General features: G+C 42.6%; 1 long non-coding RNA gene and 5 other non-coding genes across 6 annotated transcripts; 2 read left to right on the top strand and 4 right to left on the bottom strand.

Moving 5' to 3' along the window:
- Nucleotides 1-248: 248 nt before the first annotated feature.
- Nucleotides 249-8,522, bottom strand: LOC117157698 (uncharacterized). The gene is made up of 3 exons (XR_004464307.2): nt 8,273-8,522; nt 509-605; nt 249-422 (listed from the first exon to the last, which is right to left on the bottom strand). It is a non-coding gene; the product is annotated as an uncharacterized LOC117157698 (long non-coding RNA).
- TRNAL-UAA (transfer RNA leucine (anticodon UAA)) lies at nt 3,398-3,480 on the top strand. The gene has a single exon. It is a non-coding gene; the product is annotated as a tRNA-Leu (tRNA).
- An 871-nt stretch (nt 8,523-9,393) lies between the features above and the next one.
- On the bottom strand, nt 9,394-9,465 carry TRNAA-UGC (transfer RNA alanine (anticodon UGC)). The gene has a single exon. It is a non-coding gene; the product is annotated as a tRNA-Ala (tRNA).
- Nucleotides 9,466-9,897: 432 nt separating this feature from the next.
- TRNAQ-CUG (transfer RNA glutamine (anticodon CUG)) lies at nt 9,898-9,969 on the top strand. Its single transcript has one exon. It is a non-coding gene; the product is annotated as a tRNA-Gln (tRNA).
- A 550-nt stretch (nt 9,970-10,519) lies between these two features.
- Nucleotides 10,520-10,599, bottom strand: TRNAL-UAG (transfer RNA leucine (anticodon UAG)). Its single transcript has one exon. It is a non-coding gene; the product is annotated as a tRNA-Leu (tRNA).
- Nucleotides 10,600-17,651: 7,052 nt separating this feature from the next.
- Nucleotides 17,652-17,723, bottom strand: TRNAA-UGC (transfer RNA alanine (anticodon UGC)). Its single transcript has one exon. It is a non-coding gene; the product is annotated as a tRNA-Ala (tRNA).
- Between the last annotated feature and the right edge of the window lie 437 nt (nt 17,724-18,160).

Here is an 18,160-nt window from a genome sequence, read left to right as displayed (position 1 = left end):
AAAATTGGTAGAACATTGTAAAGGTTAGAAATAAGAAGTTTGAATGAATCTTTAATAAAATCTATTTTTTGCATGTAAATTATTCACTTGTCTTTCAAATTTACTTTACTATATTTAATTCATTAAATATACGCAATAAGAAGTGCAAAGACTAGACTGTGTATCTCTGCATATAACAAGGAAACTGACTCGTGCATGCTCTTAAAAAAGTCTTAAATACAAAGATGCCCTTTGGCATACGTAAATTGTACGTTACCGTGCGGAGACACCTGAAGATGATAATGAAGATGGTGCGACTCCGGTTCACGTAACTTTTGCCTCGTATGATACCCCCACGTAGGTTATAGCACTTTGAAGTATTGACATAAAAGCAGTCCCTCGTGGTACGACGAAAACAATGAGCGGTGAACATGAAACGACCCCTACTAGCCAATAACACACGTGGATTATTTCAAAAAGCTAATTTTTCTCTATAACCGTACACAGAGTCAAAGGACTACATACGTACATCATTGTGGAACTCCGTCTGCATTTTCTAGAAAGCGGAAATCCCATCGTACTTTCAACCGTACACGCTTTACATCTTCCATTGCAGTCTGCGAACGCTGAAAAGCCACCAGAACAAAGCTAATTCGAAATTTAAAAAGTGCAGCAGCGAATCAAATGCTTTACAACAATACCAACTTTGACCGTTACGACGCCATGACACTATTAATTTTTGTTCGACCGTTAGGTTGAGCATACTGTATTCCTATTCGCATTTTTAAACTTCACGCAGCAATATAAAAAAAAGTCGATCGTATATCATAATATCCCGATAACGAATAGGTTTTACTGCGTGTTTTTAAAGATACCGTCACGGATAAAAAATGTTTACGAAGCTTGATAGCGTAAAAATCAAGATGGATAAAAAATGTCACACAACGGTATGCTGTTCCTTTCTCGCGATAACCCAGTAGGTTGAGGACGGTCGCGTGTCGTTGATACTTATATGTAATCAGTATTTACAAACAAAAATTCTTTATCAATCTTAGCATACAAAGCCCTTCCTTCACTTACCAAGGTTTGTGGTTTCTTATGCTATGATTATTTCTCGATAACCTAACCTGTCAATTACGTTTTCGTAGAAAAACATCTCGCGCATCGACCGCCACACGAAATTCATTTCTGTAGCTCACGTAAACCTTTGCTTTCAAAGAAAAGCATTAGGAATTCGGTCAATGCCTTCTAATAAAAAGCCAACTCAATCCTTTGAGTTGAACTTTTTGGGATTTGGATGATGTTCGATCAATCATAATTAATCAATTAATATTTATTGGCCATTTGCTTTCTTTATACGTACAGATTTCTATATAAACTATTTTATATCGCACGAAACGCAATCGAATTCTGTGTAAATTATCGAAATTCTAATGTCAGTTATATAAATGCAAGTGATTTCAGAATAAATATCTTTAGGCTAACCTGCTGCGTGGGTTCCAAATTCTTTGAAGAAGTTAAGTTTGGCATATGTTAACCTAAATTCGGACGACAGGAATCTATTCAGCAGCTGCGTTTCAGTGGCGTCGTGTTTACATTCAAAAACACATGTGTTTTTGTAGAAATTCGTGTTTCAACTAATCACTCTCCTATTTCACGACCTCTGAGGAGCTTGGCGTTCTACCGAATGTACAATGTTATATTGCGTCACTTCGGTTCCGCGCATATTTCAAACGTTCATAGGCGTCTCTAGTAACGAATATCCTAATTTCACATCAGTTGCATATTGCTACTAAATAAATAATAATAGCATTACTATCATTTACGTATTAACTTATTTAACTTTAAATATAATTACTTTTATGTAATTACTCTAAGCTATATGCAATATATTACATTATATACGATACTATATTAACTTTAAATTCGATTTCGTTATTCAATAAGTAATATACATGAACAGTGCTCATTTGTTTATAAATTTTGCGCGGTTTTATTTTATTTTATTTCAAACCTATCAAAGCTCTCAGGACTTTTAAGACTTTTAAGCTTCGTATAATTTTCAAAGTGATTCAATTTTTTCGCCATATGTATACAAACATAATTATGTACATATACAGTTTCGAAGTACATATGTAATTTGAAGTGTTTCAGATCCCATCACTAGGCGTCTCCAACCGCATGATGCATTTGTGTCTGAGACCGTGAAACGATTTATCGTATCTTCTTCAACACGAACACGAGTGGAAATTCACGAGCAATCACGTCGGAAGTGAAACGAAAAGTTTTGACTACTTAAAATATCGAGTATTCTGTTGAGTTCTCAAAGTGACGGAGAGTGATTACGTTAATGACATGGCGAAGTATGCTTTAACGACGGGATAGGTGCAGACTGGTACGACAGTGGTGGCACGCGATCCCAACATCAACCACGACATCAAACCTAACCCCGTTAGTAAATATACTAACAACGAATAGAACGATACACGACTACTTTCAGGGAAGTTACCGTTTTTTTTACGACACGAAATATAGTCCAGACAGTACGATTCGGTTTTATTACGACGCCAACGTATATGTGTATGATACACTGCTTACACACAATCGTGTTGTGTACACGATTGTTCCTTACTGTTATATCAGTGAAGCACCGTAGATGATACGCGTATAAATCCGCAGACCACTGTATTAAGTGTTAAAGCGACTAATGGAAACAGGTCGTTGGACTTTCTCACGTGAGAAGGTAGAAGATTATATCGGACCAAGATGAAGCGAGCCAAGTATATCCACCGTTTCGGTAAGTGTCTTGAATCATAATTATTTCAATCGCGTTCCCCCAGGGAGACGTGCATAAAAGCGCAACGTACGCTCTTGTATAATAGAGAGGGGGGGGAGGGACAGAGAGAACGTTCGTATCTGAAAGCAATCGAGTTTTACGAGTGCGCGCTATTTTCTTAAGTCGATCATTAGTCAACATTGAAAACAACGAGGGTGAATAATGATTGTATTATTCAAATCGCCCTTCGCCTTTTACAACTTCCGTAATTTTTCTACGATTCCCAAGAAAGGAAAGTTCGTTACCGCTTCACGGTAAATTAATCTATTGTTCTGTAAATTGATAAATTTGCATCAGTCAAGGAGTCCGGCGTTGAATTTAAATAAGAATTTAAAAAACCATTAGATCATAGTTGTGGGTGCCAAATAACTTTTTTAACATCATTTATCATGCTAAATTAAACTGTATGGTTTGTTTAGAGATATCTGTATTTGCATAACATAGGTTAAAATTAAATTTCATTTTAAATTATACAATATGCATTTGTCACATATAATATGTTGTCATTTAATGTAAATTATAAACTAATAGTAACTGATGAGTACCATATATACCTATATAACACTAGCACATTTCACCAATGCTAGGTTGGCCGAGCGGTCTAAGGCGCCAGACTTAAGTTCTGGTTCCCTCTGGGAGCGTGGGTTCGAACCCCACACTTAGCAAATATTTTTTGTTTTTTATTTCGTCCTATATACCAACACTAATTAAACGTATTTATCATCCGTATAGCAACTCTAATTAATTAATCGATTTATTTAAAGAATTTTCATATTTAATGAATATATATACATATAAATATATCTCATAAATTACATATCCAATTTCTCGGTCACGGAATAAAAATCTGAAATATTTCCTTAACGAGAAAATGGTGTTTAAATGAGAAGAGAAATGGTTTTGCTAACAAATCATTAATTGACGGGCTAGAAGCTGATTTGCAATTACGGGGTATCTCCGCGTAAAGATAAATGGTCGGGGCTTTCGCCGAAGCCGGATTCGAAGTGACTCGAGTCTCGTAACTGATGGCAGCGATAATTGAGCCGAGTATAAATGACTTGATGAATAGTCATAGACAATTAGGGAAACTGAGATAAGGCAACGAACTATGCGCGAGCAACTTTAGCCCGTTAATCCTGTTACACCGAGTCGAGTACCAACCATTTTCGTCTCCGTGTATTTACATAACCGTACGGGTTTCTTAGCGAACCCGACGACTTACCAACGTTTCCACGATCGTATCGTTCGTTTCACGTGCATAATTCTTATTCGACGAAACGTTCAGAGGCCTTACGAACATGCTCATCCCCTTTTGTAAATCGTAGAGGCTTGTCAAACGTTTTATCGACGTTTCCAAGTTTCGCCAACAGTTTCATACGAATCGTCGTACCGGGAAGGAAAAAGAGCCGATTAAATCGGATTACCGAACAGCAGGGCCAGCCCTGTTCCCAGAAGACCAGGACTTGACACCGTAAAAGTGTCACGAGACCACCCTATTCAAAAAGGGGATGCCGTGTGCCGGCATCGAGAAGAAAGCAAACGCCAAGAGTCGCCCGTTGAAACGCTTGTCACAACAATTTCGCTAAAAAAGCACAACTCCTGTGTACTTGCCGGCACGGGCACGATGAACCCGGCACACTTGTAATTTCATTCCACCGCATCTGTTGTCATTCTCACGTTACCACGCGAATATCTCGACTTTCTTCGTTACTTGCACGATTGCAGGATCACCGGGAACAGAGGCAGAGGGAGAGGCAGAGGACGGTGATCGCGTTGAAAAAGAAAGGAAAAAAATCAGACGCGCGTATTTCAAGCAACCCTTGCGCGAACGTTGCACAATGCAGCAGCTTCGAAGATCCAGCCCTTAGCTGAGGGGTGCCATTCCTGTCGATACTGTGGTCGACGTATAAAGGGTCTGCTATGAAAAAAAGGGGATGAACGACAGGGAGGAATGGAGCAGTTTGGGTAGGTGTCCGCGAATCGGGGTACTTCGCATTATTTTTTTCCTGTTGCCCTTCTGACTCGTTCCAAACTTCCTTTCTTCCATCTTTCTTCGTGTAACCACGTTCATCGATCGACGACCACTTTGCATTATGTAATTTGAGTTAGCAGTTAAATTCTTATCGATGCTTCGAGGAGTATCGAGGGTTCGTTGTTCGTTTCCCGCTCGTTCGACCCAACCGGTGTCACGATAATTCGATTGCAACACGTCGAAGCGTGAAAGCGAGACAGGAAGAAATTGAAAAACAGGTTCAACCTCGAAAATACCTCGGTTACGAAGCAATCCAACCCTCGACGAACAGAAAAGGGAAATCGTACTTATAATACTTACGCGTTTCAAGCCTGACGTCCGGTGAAATCGCGTTATCCGGATTCGGAATATTAAATTCATCTCTATCTTCTCAGGCTATCGCCCCGCGTTATCGTCACCTTAATCGAAGCTTAAAAATGTGATTTCACCCCAACGAGATGTTCGCGCCCGATGATATCCCTTCGACTAAATTCAACGAGATTTTATTCCAACAATCGGTCGGCTGAAGCGAACGCTAGTTGCAAAGCCGATGTAAAATTTTGTTCGTTCGTGGGAATTTTTTCAACCATCCGCGTTACTTTCACAAACAGAATTGCCAGCGACAATGGAAACGCTTGTAAATCGTAAATCGAGCGCCAGCCACGAAAGGCTGCGCTTGACGCACACAATTTCGCGATATCACGAAGATGAGGCAAAAATTAATCAAGCGAAAACCATAAATAACGATTCATGGCGGGCCGAGCGTACTCGGTCGGACAATGGATGACAAATCGCACGGCAAAGCAAAACAAACTGAGAACTAGATTAAGCTTCTCGTCTGCTCGATTCGCCGCTGCCTTTCGCCATTGTCATCGATACAGCGAGGATCAGCCTGGACATAATCTTCGTGGCTTATGGCGCAACAGCCAAGAAAAATGAAGCGTTTCTCGAACGCCCAGCGACGGTTTCTTTGAGCGAGTTCTCGTTTCGCTGTCGACCCTCTGTTACAACCGCGATAGACCGACCCACCCACTTCTTCCCGAGCTTCGCTTCGTCCGTGTGGCAACGATCTCGAGTGTTGGTCGTATGGTTGCACCGTTCACGGGGTGTACATCTTGAAGGAAGCCTCGGTGAATCGGCTTGATCTCCGCGTAAGGTTATCAGAAGGTACGTAAACATAAACAAGAGGTGGCGCGAGCGTTGGCGGTTGCAGGGAGGAGTAGGTCGTCTTTGTGCAGAAGGGAAGATCGGATCGGGGCCGCGTTAAAAAAAAGAAGAAAAGAATAGCCGTCTTAAGAGCAGGACGCCATAGCAATCGTAAATGTTTAATATCGTGATTAAAGGCGCTGGCGCCTCTTATTATTATTTCAGTCTGGAGGACATTTCGCCCACAGTCCTCTTCTTGCTCCGCGTCACCGCGTTTCTTTTCAATTCTCACTTTCCTTCGTCGGCTTAAAAATCCTCCGTGAAAATTAGCCGCCTAAATATTTAAAGCTCCCCTACCCATTCGGCCGTTCGTTGCACGGCTTGGAACACTGTGCCGCGTGGAATCGGGCGCCGGGGGTGGTGATGGAGTCGGGGTGGAAGGTAGAAAAAAAAAATAAGGAAAAGGGAAAAAAGGACGAAGAAAAAAATAGAGGAAGAAAAGGAAAAGAAAGGACGAGCGAGGAAGAGAGAAGAGCGGGAATACAAAAACAAGCGTCTGCGGGCCGCGTCATTGTCCCGGGCATGGAGACAGGCGTGATCTCTTCCATCTGATGGATTTCTGCTGCAGTCACCTCTAACCACCTCGCTCGTCACTTCCCGTTGCGCTCCGTACCATTGGACACCCGACTGACTTTTTCTTTTAAATCCTTTTTCCTTTCCTTTTCTTTCTCTCTTTTCCTCTCTGTTTCATTCGCCCTCGCCATTCAATCGAGGCTCGAACAGCTCGCACCCTCTCCCTTTCGTCGTTGCGAACAACGAGGAATACAGCGGTGCGAGAGCATCGAATTAACGCGTAATTTCTTCGAGGAGACTTATCACGCGAAGTGGAGACACCTACGTGACGCGAATTCTTGTTTGCCTCGAAGAGACACGAATTCACGGAACAACGACCCGAGATACCACGTCGAGGACGACGTTTCCGCGTCTCGTCGAACGCCCCAACGTGTACAGCTGCAAATCGAGGGACGAGAAATCCACGTGCCGTTCAATTGGACATTTAAATTCAGCCGGAAGTTTGCAGCACGCCTAACACGAAAAAGAACCGTGTTCCACGTGGAGGATGGTTTTATGTAGATCCGCGAGCCTCGGACACCGTATACATCAACGGATATTCGTAAATAAAATTTTCGCGAGGGTGACAAAATGGTCACACGCTCCACTGCTGACCCCATCGGGGTCAAAACTCGATATCTCTATGCGACGTGATTTTCTTCTTTTTCTTTATGTTGTTTTCACGTAGTTACGCCGCGACTCGGGGACACAATAAAATAGATACGGGATTGCCGGACAGAATATTATAACGGTCGAACGACAAGGGGGATCCGTTTCTTTCCCTTTCGAGGGAATAACGCGAGGAATGCCGGCTGATTTAGGCGACTCTATTAGATTTCTTCGCGTGTGTCCCACAGCGTTCGCAATCCGACACGCGCTACTCTCTAATTTTCCAGCTTTTTCTCTCTCTTTCTCTGTCCCTCTCTTTAGAATTCCTGTTCAAGGTCCTCGCGTTTCACAAGACAAGTTACAAAACGTCACCGTTTCGCGATGACTTCGCGCTCCTTTTTCTTTCATCGAGATGCACCGATCGTCCACCGGCAGTGCAAAATAGATTTACGTAACGCGGAGAGCCAGAGGCACAGTGGACGCCGATGAATTTGCATGGTGGATAATGGTTGGCTTGAAACAATGGAAAAAGAAACGAGCTGTGCCGCCACCGCCGCCACGGTCGTATCTTTTTTCGCGATCGACCGTGTCTTTTGCCTCTTTCCTAGCCGACTGCCGCAACATTTAAACGGTCACGTTTACCTCCGATCAATCAAGGCCTTTATTCCCGCATCGCTGTGTATTTCTTGCACCGTACCAACTCATCGGCGGTTCTATTACGTTACAACCGAGCTATGTTTCTGCCTTACTGCGTCGTTTCTCCGTAGTACGATGATTAATACTCTCCGGTTCGCGACGTTGTATACTCCGCGATAGGAAGAAAGAAGAGAAGGAAGCACGAAGAAAAAAAGAAACGTGCGAGAGAGAGAGAGAGGAGAGGCGAAAAAAAAGAAGCTGTCACAGTATATTTCACGCGATTATTCTCTTCGCGTTTATCGTCACGAACAGATACGAAGTATCCGGCCGCGCGATGAGCACGGCAATTCAAACGATACCATCTTTCTCCGTCTTCGACCACGGGGACCGCTTTTCACTCGTTTATACGAAACTTTTGCATATGACGAATCGAGGACTATTACCATTCAATCTCCTTCGCTCGGCTTCGTTTGCATCCTATCATCTCCCCGATGCTTCTCGCTTTACATACGGCCATGGCCATCCAGTTGAATACGACGACTCGCGATTCTTCTGCCTCTTGCTTTTCTTATATGAATTCTTTTTTATTCCTCTAATCTTTATTCTTCTTTCTCTCCTTTTTTTTTTCGTACTCGTATTACTCGTATTTTCGTTCGGTGTGTGACTCGTCTCGCGATCGGTGTACGCTGCATCGCGTCGATAATCGTACTGCACGTGTTCGCAATCGCGAAGTCAATCACGTGCCATAAGTGCGTAGTTGCTGCTCATTTCGAGGCGCTATGCGAAACGTGTTTGATCATGGTTAACGTTTAATTGTGTAGCGTGCATGTGAAATAATGAGAAAAGAGGCACGCGGGAAACGAAACACTCGCAAATCAATCTGATCAACTCCATTTTTTATCAATTTCTCAATCTCCGTAGCCGATCAATATGATTGGAGTTTAACTCGTCAGGAACTGAACGATGTACTATGTATGTATCTTGATGAAGTCGATTGGTTTAATTCACAGGTGAAGCGTACGTTATAACGACATCATTAAATACGAAATACTACGAGTATAATGCTTGTAGTTAAATAATATTCACGATATCATTAATTAAACGATACTAATAATATTTATCGATATTAACTAGAACAAGTAATTTACTATTTTGATAATAGGTAAAGAAATAAAGAAAGAAAAATGAACGCTATAGATTAGAACGATACAAGATAATGCGTATATATAACGTACATATAATCCGGGCAGGTATACGACTGTCTCCTTTGAATGTCGAGCAACGTCTGCCAGAATTAGATTTCAACGATATAAGATAATGTGTATATACAACGTACTTATAATCGAAGCAGGTATACGACCGTCACCTTTGAACGACGACCGACATAAATAGATTCGAACGATACAAGATACGTCAAGTGTAGTCAGGACAAGTACATGACCGTCCTGTATGTTTGGATACCGAGCGACTTCCAGAATATCGTGTTCTCCTCTGCCAATAATGGGATATTGTAAGTAAGTCTAAATGAATATTTCGTGAAGAGTAAAAAAAAAAAAAAAAAAATTGGAGATGCCGGGGATCGAACCCGGGGCCTTTCACATGCAAAGCGAACGCTCTACCACTGAGCTACATCCCCGTTTTTTAATTCAATCGAACAAATCGAAGAACAGATATCTATAATTATTATCGATCTTGTAGAAACAATTTTTATTCCCATTTAACGTAATTACATACACGTTTTAAAGTTTAATCGAAATGTATAAATACATCTTTCGTCGTTTTTAGAGAAAGATATCTTTACACGTTAGTGAATTGATTCAATCATGGCGTTTTGAATCATGCATCGATCATCTGTGCTTAAAATATTTTGACGATTTTATTTATTTAATTGTTTATTAATTTGGTTTCTAAAGAAAGATGGATATACAGTAAGAGTCTTGTAGTTTTTAGTGCTGCCTTACGATCGAATCGATTCTTGACCTTGTCTCAGTGACGTTTCTGTATTTATGGTAATGACCTACAATTTCAAGGTCACATTTGGTTTATATTTTTATTAACCCTTCTCGAAGGTCTCATGGTGTAATGGTTATCACTCTGGACTCTGAATCCAGCGATCCGAGTTCAAATCTCGGTGGGACCTTTGAATTTTGGACTTTTTTAACCAAAATTTTTAACCATAACCATTTTAACCATAGACACAAACTATATCTTCGATATTTTACTAACTTATTCCCTTAAGTTAGAATTTACACGACGTTTTTAGTTTTTTAGCTTTATCGAACTAACAAATTATATTTTACAATACATGCAGGTTTATATTTAACACTCAAACGTTTGCGACATGAATACTAATAACAGAGTATTCATTTCTCTCTATACTGTTACACGGTTATTACATATCACGCTTAAACTAACTTGCATTGTGTGCATTGCTTTAACAGATACTCAGTATGCTACGCTGAGGCATAACAATGTAAAATTGCATTACTTATCGTTATGATCCTCTCCTAAAGGATCGACATCGTGAATTATCGATTACCCATATCTTCCTAGATCTAACAAAATTGTAGTTAGTGAATTTCATAAATTTTACGATATCGGATATATTTATGAAAAAAAAATGAGATTGCGTGTGCATCTTACACTTTGGCGACTATCGTTAATTGTAAGAGCGAAAAAAAAAAAGGAATTGACAGCGGTGGGATTCGAACCCACGCCCTTACGGACTGGTGCCTAAAACCAGCGCCTTAGACCGCTCGGCCACGCTGCCTCGAAAACTTTTCGTCCCTATCTCCGTACATGACGTTTACGCCACCATATATATTACATAACACGAGTTACTGTGCTACCCAACAAACATTTTTCATTACATCAAATTTTAATAGCAGGATCTATCATATTTGCTATCTTGATTCAATAATCTCTAGTATTCCGATATGCCTTTGTAGCGGCACATCGGTCAACGGAAGATTTGAGTCGGGACAGACTCATATTATTGTGCCTTGGAATACCAACGTTTTTTTGGTTTGCTAGGTTCAAAGGTAAACAAACTCCGGACAAAATATTATTGCCGTTATTTATAATCGTCAACTGAAGTTACATTTGAATTTTTCGTGACAACAACTGTAGTTATAAATAGACGAAGGTGCTCTCTCGGACAGTTCAATAGTAGAGTAATTAGTAATTTATATTAGAGATTTTAATATATCGACTATTACGATTTTATCACTCGTATCTTTGTTAAACGAATCGACACGTTTAATAATCACCTCAGCTTTCAAATAGGAAAAGAGAAATATATTTTTTTAAGTAAATAATAGGCTATGCATATTTGCAGGCTAATCACGACTGTTGTTAAAATAATTTTAAGAGCGACTCGGTTACTCCTTGGTCTATGCAGAATCTTAAAGCAAATGTAAAAATGAGAAGAAACGTAACTAGAAATTCTTAGAAACTTGTAATTCATTTATAAAACTAGAGTAAGTTCTAGAAACCACCAACAATAGTTACTCCAGTTTTATAAATAAATTTGATGTCTTGAAGAGGTTTGTATCACGTTTCTACTTATATTCTTACTGAAGCTTGCTTAAATAGAAACGTAATTATAAAATCTCTATGCTTCGTAGAACGTTGTCTGGAAAACGCAGCAATACGTTACACGCGATGTAGCCTATTTTTGTACGTCAGAAATTACTTCTCCTGCGCTAGAAACAATTAATTAAGTCAACAAACGGGCAATTAAGGCAGGAAGTAGCCATCGTGAAGCAATGATTAAACGTTTTCATCGCGGCCTACGGACGATCGTCGCAGGTTATCATCATGATAAAGAGGTGGTCTCGCATTCTGCCGACAGTGTGTGTTATACGTGTAGGAGCGTACACGCGGGTCGTCTATTCTTGCCAAACGAGTTGCGTAATCCAACGAAGCATCGTGTTTCGCGTAACACGGCTCTAACCACCGTTAAGAAGAGGGGAGAAACTTAATTCACGAGGAACGAAAATTTTTACGATCGATTTCAACGGTCGTTACTCTCTCGTGTAGTTTCTGTTTCTTCTTCTTTTTTGTTCTTTCTTAAAGGTACGCTTGCACATTCAGCTCGACGAAAGGAAGAAAAAGAAGCGACGAAATCGGCGATGATACGCACGAACGTACGTCATTATGGTCGCGAAACGAAACTTCGTTTTTATTTTCCCTTCCCGGCAGCGGCGCGATAATATCTCAATATAAAAATTCATGCTCATAACGCGACTTCGAGTTTGAGTCTTCTTATTTTTCCTCTTTCTTTCTCCTTCTTCCTTCCCCTCGCCTTTTTTTTTCCTTATCGCGTCTCTTGGGGACGACGAGCGTAAAACTAACGCTTTAGAGAGAGAAAGAAAGAAAACGCCAGCCATGCCGAAACGACTGCGGACAGATCGATAAATTCGCGTGAATATTCTTGTAGCTGATAAGCCGGACAGATAAGGCGAAATCGGTCTTTGCAAGTGAGGATCCCCTCGTTACGGGGTTGGAGATACGAGCATACTGCAAAATAGAAGATAAATGTCGCGATTTCGTATTCTTTACACCGATGTTTTATAACCTCGCCCCTTTTTACCTCGGATATATTCACTTTTTTCATTTATTTATCGCACTACCGGATCTCTAGAAATCACGTTGTACAAATTTTCATAACGTTTCCTCGTACGGTTAACGTCCTCTACGCGTGCACGCTCGTTACGATCGACGTCGATATCGACGAGTAACGTGTACGTATTGATAGTTCGATACGTGACGATATCGTTCCTTGACGGTGGAAAGGTTCGCGACAGAAGCGGTACCTGTTTAGCATCGCGTTTAGCAGAATCACGCCGCCACTTTAACCTAATACTCGTGGCTGTCGCGGTAAATGATGGATCGTTAGCGGCGATCGTAGTCCTACGTAGATGATCCCGATGACTTGCACCGACTGAATTACGTCCCGCATGTTGCATATCACAGAGAAAATCCTTGCGCGTATATCAGCGTATTGCGTTACGAGGGGCTCGCGCGGAGGCGTTCATCGTCCATGGATTCCCATGAAATAAACTGCTAGAAGCCAATTGGGGATGATAAATCTATTATTTTCGGCGAATCATCGGACCTATCGAAGGGAACAGGCTCTCGTAGCCGGATAATATACTCGACGTACGTACAGGTGCTCCGTTTCGTGACTTACAGTTCGTTCGTTTCGATAACGCAAACTCATCTCTCGTCCGACTAACGATTAACCGGACGATACGATCGTTTCGCGCGTTAAACGATCTTTGTCATCGCGCTGAACGATCGAAGTCATCAGCGTGGTCGTGCAAGAATCACGTGGAAAAATTCAAATAATCAGCGAACCACGAAATAATCCGATTGGATGTTATCGCATTGACGATTTATCGGCAGGGTCATTGATCGATGGTCGCGCCCTGATAACAACCGCCGTGACATCATGTGGAAAACGGAACCAAAGGGACTCTTTGGATAAAACGCGCTCTCCTCGAAACGGCTCGTTAACGGTGAATGGGAGAGGGCTTTTGGCATTTTCGCGAGGCCGTGCACATCGCTCGACACAATGTCCCGACCATTAACGAAATACTCGATGAGTACGTATCGAGCATCGATCATTACGAGACCGCGGGCTTCGCTGGATATTCCGGTAACGGCCTATCGCCGCAATAATCGTCAACACGCGCAATAATCATGTCGTTTAATGACAATTGATGAGGACCAGGAAATGTCCGTGCTTTAACATCGGGCCGCGCGTCTCTACGCTTAGCCGACTCTACTCGCGATTCGTACGCGATAACGCGTGCATGTTTCGATGTATGGATGCGTGAATTTGCGTATATGTATACGTGTACGTACAGGTACATAGGCATAGGTACGAGAATGGATACGCACGAGTACAGGTACGCGTGCTTCGCATCGCGATAGCTACGTACACGTAGGCAGAGGCACGATTCTATTGTTGGCGCTCGGGTGTGCCATTACGCGCGATCAGTCAATATTTTCTCGTAACTGACCTCCGTTTCGATTCGGGTTTCCGCCGCTGTAAACTCGAAATAGACGGTTCAGATGGGCGAAACAAGCAGGCTATAGGCGGAGTTTGCGTGTTTCCGCACCGAAGGCAGCCTTCCCGTTTTCCGAAACACGATGTTACAACGGGGAATATTTTCGCGTAACTGACCTCCGGCGATTCCGGATGCGCGGTGATGAAGTGTCTATATGCACTTCATTGCACCGATTCCGCCTACAAGCTACCACGCCTCTGGCGAACCTCTGGTAACACAACGTTACAACCTTATCAAATATTTGCACCTTCCGAATCGAATTACGGTGTTTCTGTTTGTCTCGCCACCGAGATATCGCCCTTTCTTCGGTTAAGCGCTAATTAAAATGTGCATATCGAAATGAGGCCTCCGCTGCGATACGATCGTTCAATTCGCGTGCTCCCATGGATTCATAATTAACACCGAGCCAGTACATTTAATATCGCGACTCATCGACTCGTCAGACGCTATACCGTACAACGATATCGGTACAGTATCGCTATCGATCTCACGTTGCGTTTTCGCTAACGAAATTCGTATATCGCCGTGCATCGTCGCGTATAATGCGAATTTCATTGTACCGCAGGCACGGACGATTTTTAATTAAAACAAATTGCGCTATAAGTGGTCGACCCTTGATCACCGTCCCGTCGGTATTTCGAGGCTGATTTCGCCCGACTATAATATTTCCGGCTGTACGAGCCATCAACGCAACGTTTCGGAAAACTCCTCGATTACCGGTCAGATTATCGATCAATTTGTGCGCCGACCAATTTGTACACCGTGCATACGCGTTTACACATATGTACATACACACGTATGGCAAACTCGTACGTACGCTGTAGATAGGATATCTTTCAGTCGAGTTGCGCTTGCTGCTCGAGGCCAGGCAGCCAGAACGCTCTGTATACGCACGATGGTTGCGATCGAACGAGCTCTCGCACTCGCGAGTATCGCGTAGAGTAATTGAGAGTAATTTTGCAAGGCCAATTTACGCTGAAATTTAAACGTAAAAAAATTTTGTCCCTATAAACCCTCGGTCTTTCCGCGGACCGACGAGTCTATGTTTTTTCATCCCTTTGTACGTTCGGCTGCTCGATCCCTCGTGAAACCGGCGTTCACCTGCATCATCGGACAAATCTCGTTTCTCCGCCGTAATTCCATTTTCACGCAGCCCCGGCGATCGTATGACTCGATTTTTCCACAATTTCTGCGCCACCGCTGGTGAGGGCACGGTTGGGGAATTTCAATTAAATTACTCGTTCGTCTCTGTTTCTCCTTCTGCCACGTATCGTCGCGCGAAGGGAGAGAAAAAAAAATAACTCGTTCAACCCCGGAACACGATCGTCGAACGCCGACCGGTGACGAAGTTCTCGTCGTTTGCCTTTAATGGCCGCGTCCTTTCGACGCGCTCTCGCGAGATTGCCGATGATTAATCAGCCACGGCGGCCCCATTTTTACTCTGCGAGCACGCGACGACGATTACCCCTAAGCGAGACACCATTTCCATTATTTGTTCCCTTTTTCACAGTTTCCCTGTCTCCTCCCTCTCTGCTTTGTTTTTTGTTTAAACTTCTTCACCCAGCAACGATTCGGTTGGAACGTGGAAAAACGATTACGGGAGGATGGCTCTTATCCGACGATTGCCAGCGTCGAACGCGTGCAACTCGTTCGTTCGATCGATTCCATTTTTCCGTTCAACGCGAATCGATCTCGTAGCTTTCATTTTCTTCGTACGTATTACACGCTACCAACAAACCTACTTTCTTCGCGTACACAAACACCGCGACCTCTTCCTTCTTCCAATAGGTAACCAACAGAGAACTCTTGTCAGACGAAAGCAAATAGAAAACTTGGTATCCTACGAGAAAGAAAGTGTACATAACTCCACCGGCTGACTAATATCCCTAATAACAGTGATAAGTGGAAAACGGCGGTGTATTACCTGCTGAATGCGGTCGACGAAGTTTCTCGGCGTGGGTTGACGCCGTGGGAATCCCCAGAGAATCGACGTATGACGTAATGTCGAAGGAATGGCGTGCAACCCTCTACTCCCTGTCCTTCCACTCCGAACCCTCCGACGCAGCCCCTTGCTCGGCACCTCGCCACGGCATTCTCTGACACAACGGCGACGCGTACGCGAGGACAATGGCTGTACGACGTCGGCGGCGAGAGGCGGAGGGCTCTGATTTTCTCCCTCGGTGCATCACCGATAAATGCGTTTAGCTTGAGAAATGAACCGCGCGGCTTGCTTGCGTGCAGTCTGCGTGCAGTCTGCGTGCAGTCTGCGTACAGCCGAGTTTCAGGCGGTGCAGGCTGCGTGGTACACGATTTCGCGCAGAGAGACGCCACGCGGTTCGTAACGCCAATGCTCCATTGCAATGGGATGCAGTTTTTGCGCTAATCGGATTAGGAAACGTTCAAACGTCGAAGTTGGAAACCGCGTTATTCCGCTGCGTTCAACACGATTCTGCAGTTATATGCATTTTCTGCTTCACCCTTCCTTTTAACGTTTCTTTCCTCTTTTTTCTTGCCTCTTTTTCCCCTTTCTTTCTTTCTCTCTTTTCCATTTCATTGCCGACTATATCGTGATCGATTCTCCTGTTCGAGAGACGAACATGCGAGAGGAAAGGGAAAAAGGCATCCGAACGAGAACGAACAAGCGAGCATCGGTCCCTTCGGGGCGCTCGATCGGCATTCATCCTCCGCGATCCCTCAACCCGTTTACCTTCCGATATGCGAACATATATCCATTGGTGTTTCGCCTTTGTTTTCCACCGATGAAAGAAACGCGACGGTCCGAACGATTTGCCTCGGTATTTAATCGAACGCGGGAAAAGAATTTTCCTTTACGTAGGTTCGCGAGCGTGGCTCGGCGAGCTATTGGTCGGAAACACGCGACGTAGAGTAATTAAAATTTAGTTTCGAACGCGTGGAGAACGTTTGTTTCGCGAGTTTCTCGAGGGCTGTGTTGACTGAAATCCTAAAATTGCCTCTCTGTCAGCGTGACAACACGGTTATTGTATTACTGGCTCGCGTTGACGTCGGGAAACGTGTTCCGGTCGTTTAATAGTAGTGTCCTGTATCCTCGGAAAATTAAATCGGGAAACCTTAATAAAATCCTTGCGAATTTCGCGATTTTCTGGCTTCGTGAAACGTAAAATGTCGGTCCGGTCGATGGACGGCAGTTGCGGGGCTTCCGAAAAGAAAGAAAAAGAGAGGCAAAAAATGGAAAAGAAGGGAAAAAACGGAGAGGAAACTTTTGATTGCTGATACCGGACGACCGCACGCTCGAGGGGAATCGATGATTATACGTGTGCTCCGCAGCTTCCTGTTATTTCAATTTAACTCCGTGCTTTTTTACGCGAATATCAGATTTCACTGCATAAACCACCGACTTCTACTTTTTCTTCCATTGATTTATTGGTAATCAGGATTAAATTGCGCAAAAATCAAAGTATAAGTGCGAGATTCGAAATATAACCTACATATTTCTTATTCCCGAGATTGCCTATAATGCCATAATTACGGTGTTTCTTGTCTCCCTATATGACATTTGTGTCAATGATTTTACTCTGTGATTAATCCTGGCAACGCGTGTTTATGCCTACGTATAAATAGAGAATTACGCTAATTTACAATTTAAATTACTTTGTATATATTTTTGTAATGGAAGATTGTAGCGTACGGCAAATCTCGATACGAATTACTGTAATGAAAAGCAGAAAAAAAGAAGAAACATACGTAGTGGAGACAAAAATAAATCTGGAGATGCCGGGGATCGAACCCGGGGCCTTTCACATGCAAAGCGAACGCTCTACCACTGAGCTACATCCCCGCGATACTTATAGATGATTTTATATCCTGAAATACTTGCGAACTCCATAAGGCTATATACAAACAATAATTATATTTGTAAACAATTCTCGTTAAATTAATGCAATTACCTAAATCATCGAAACAGATGTTCAAATGTATGCGTATATACTCTTTTCGATTACCGATTATTACGAATACGGAGCCAGCTGTCTTTGCCGAGCTAATTCTGCAAATATGCAAGACCGATGTTATTAACAGATGTATCGTGTTCGAAAATACAATGTGCAATTTAAACGACGTCATATGGCGAGCTGAGAATCATAGCCGTGTAAGTCAAAATTCGAACAAGCTTTTCACGTTGTACACTCCCTGATGGAACTATCTGACTAAGTTATAATTTTATTTTGCATCGCGACATATTTTCCAAAATTCCGTTGAATTTCTTTGTACTAATGG

This window comes from Bombus vancouverensis, chromosome 6, assembly GCF_051014615.1.
Source record: "Bombus vancouverensis nearcticus chromosome 6, iyBomVanc1_principal, whole genome shotgun sequence".
Taxonomy (NCBI): Eukaryota; Metazoa; Arthropoda; class Insecta; order Hymenoptera; family Apidae; genus Bombus; species Bombus vancouverensis.
The sequence above is the reverse complement of the archived record's forward strand: the minus strand, read 5'-3'. Positions and strand labels throughout refer to the sequence as shown.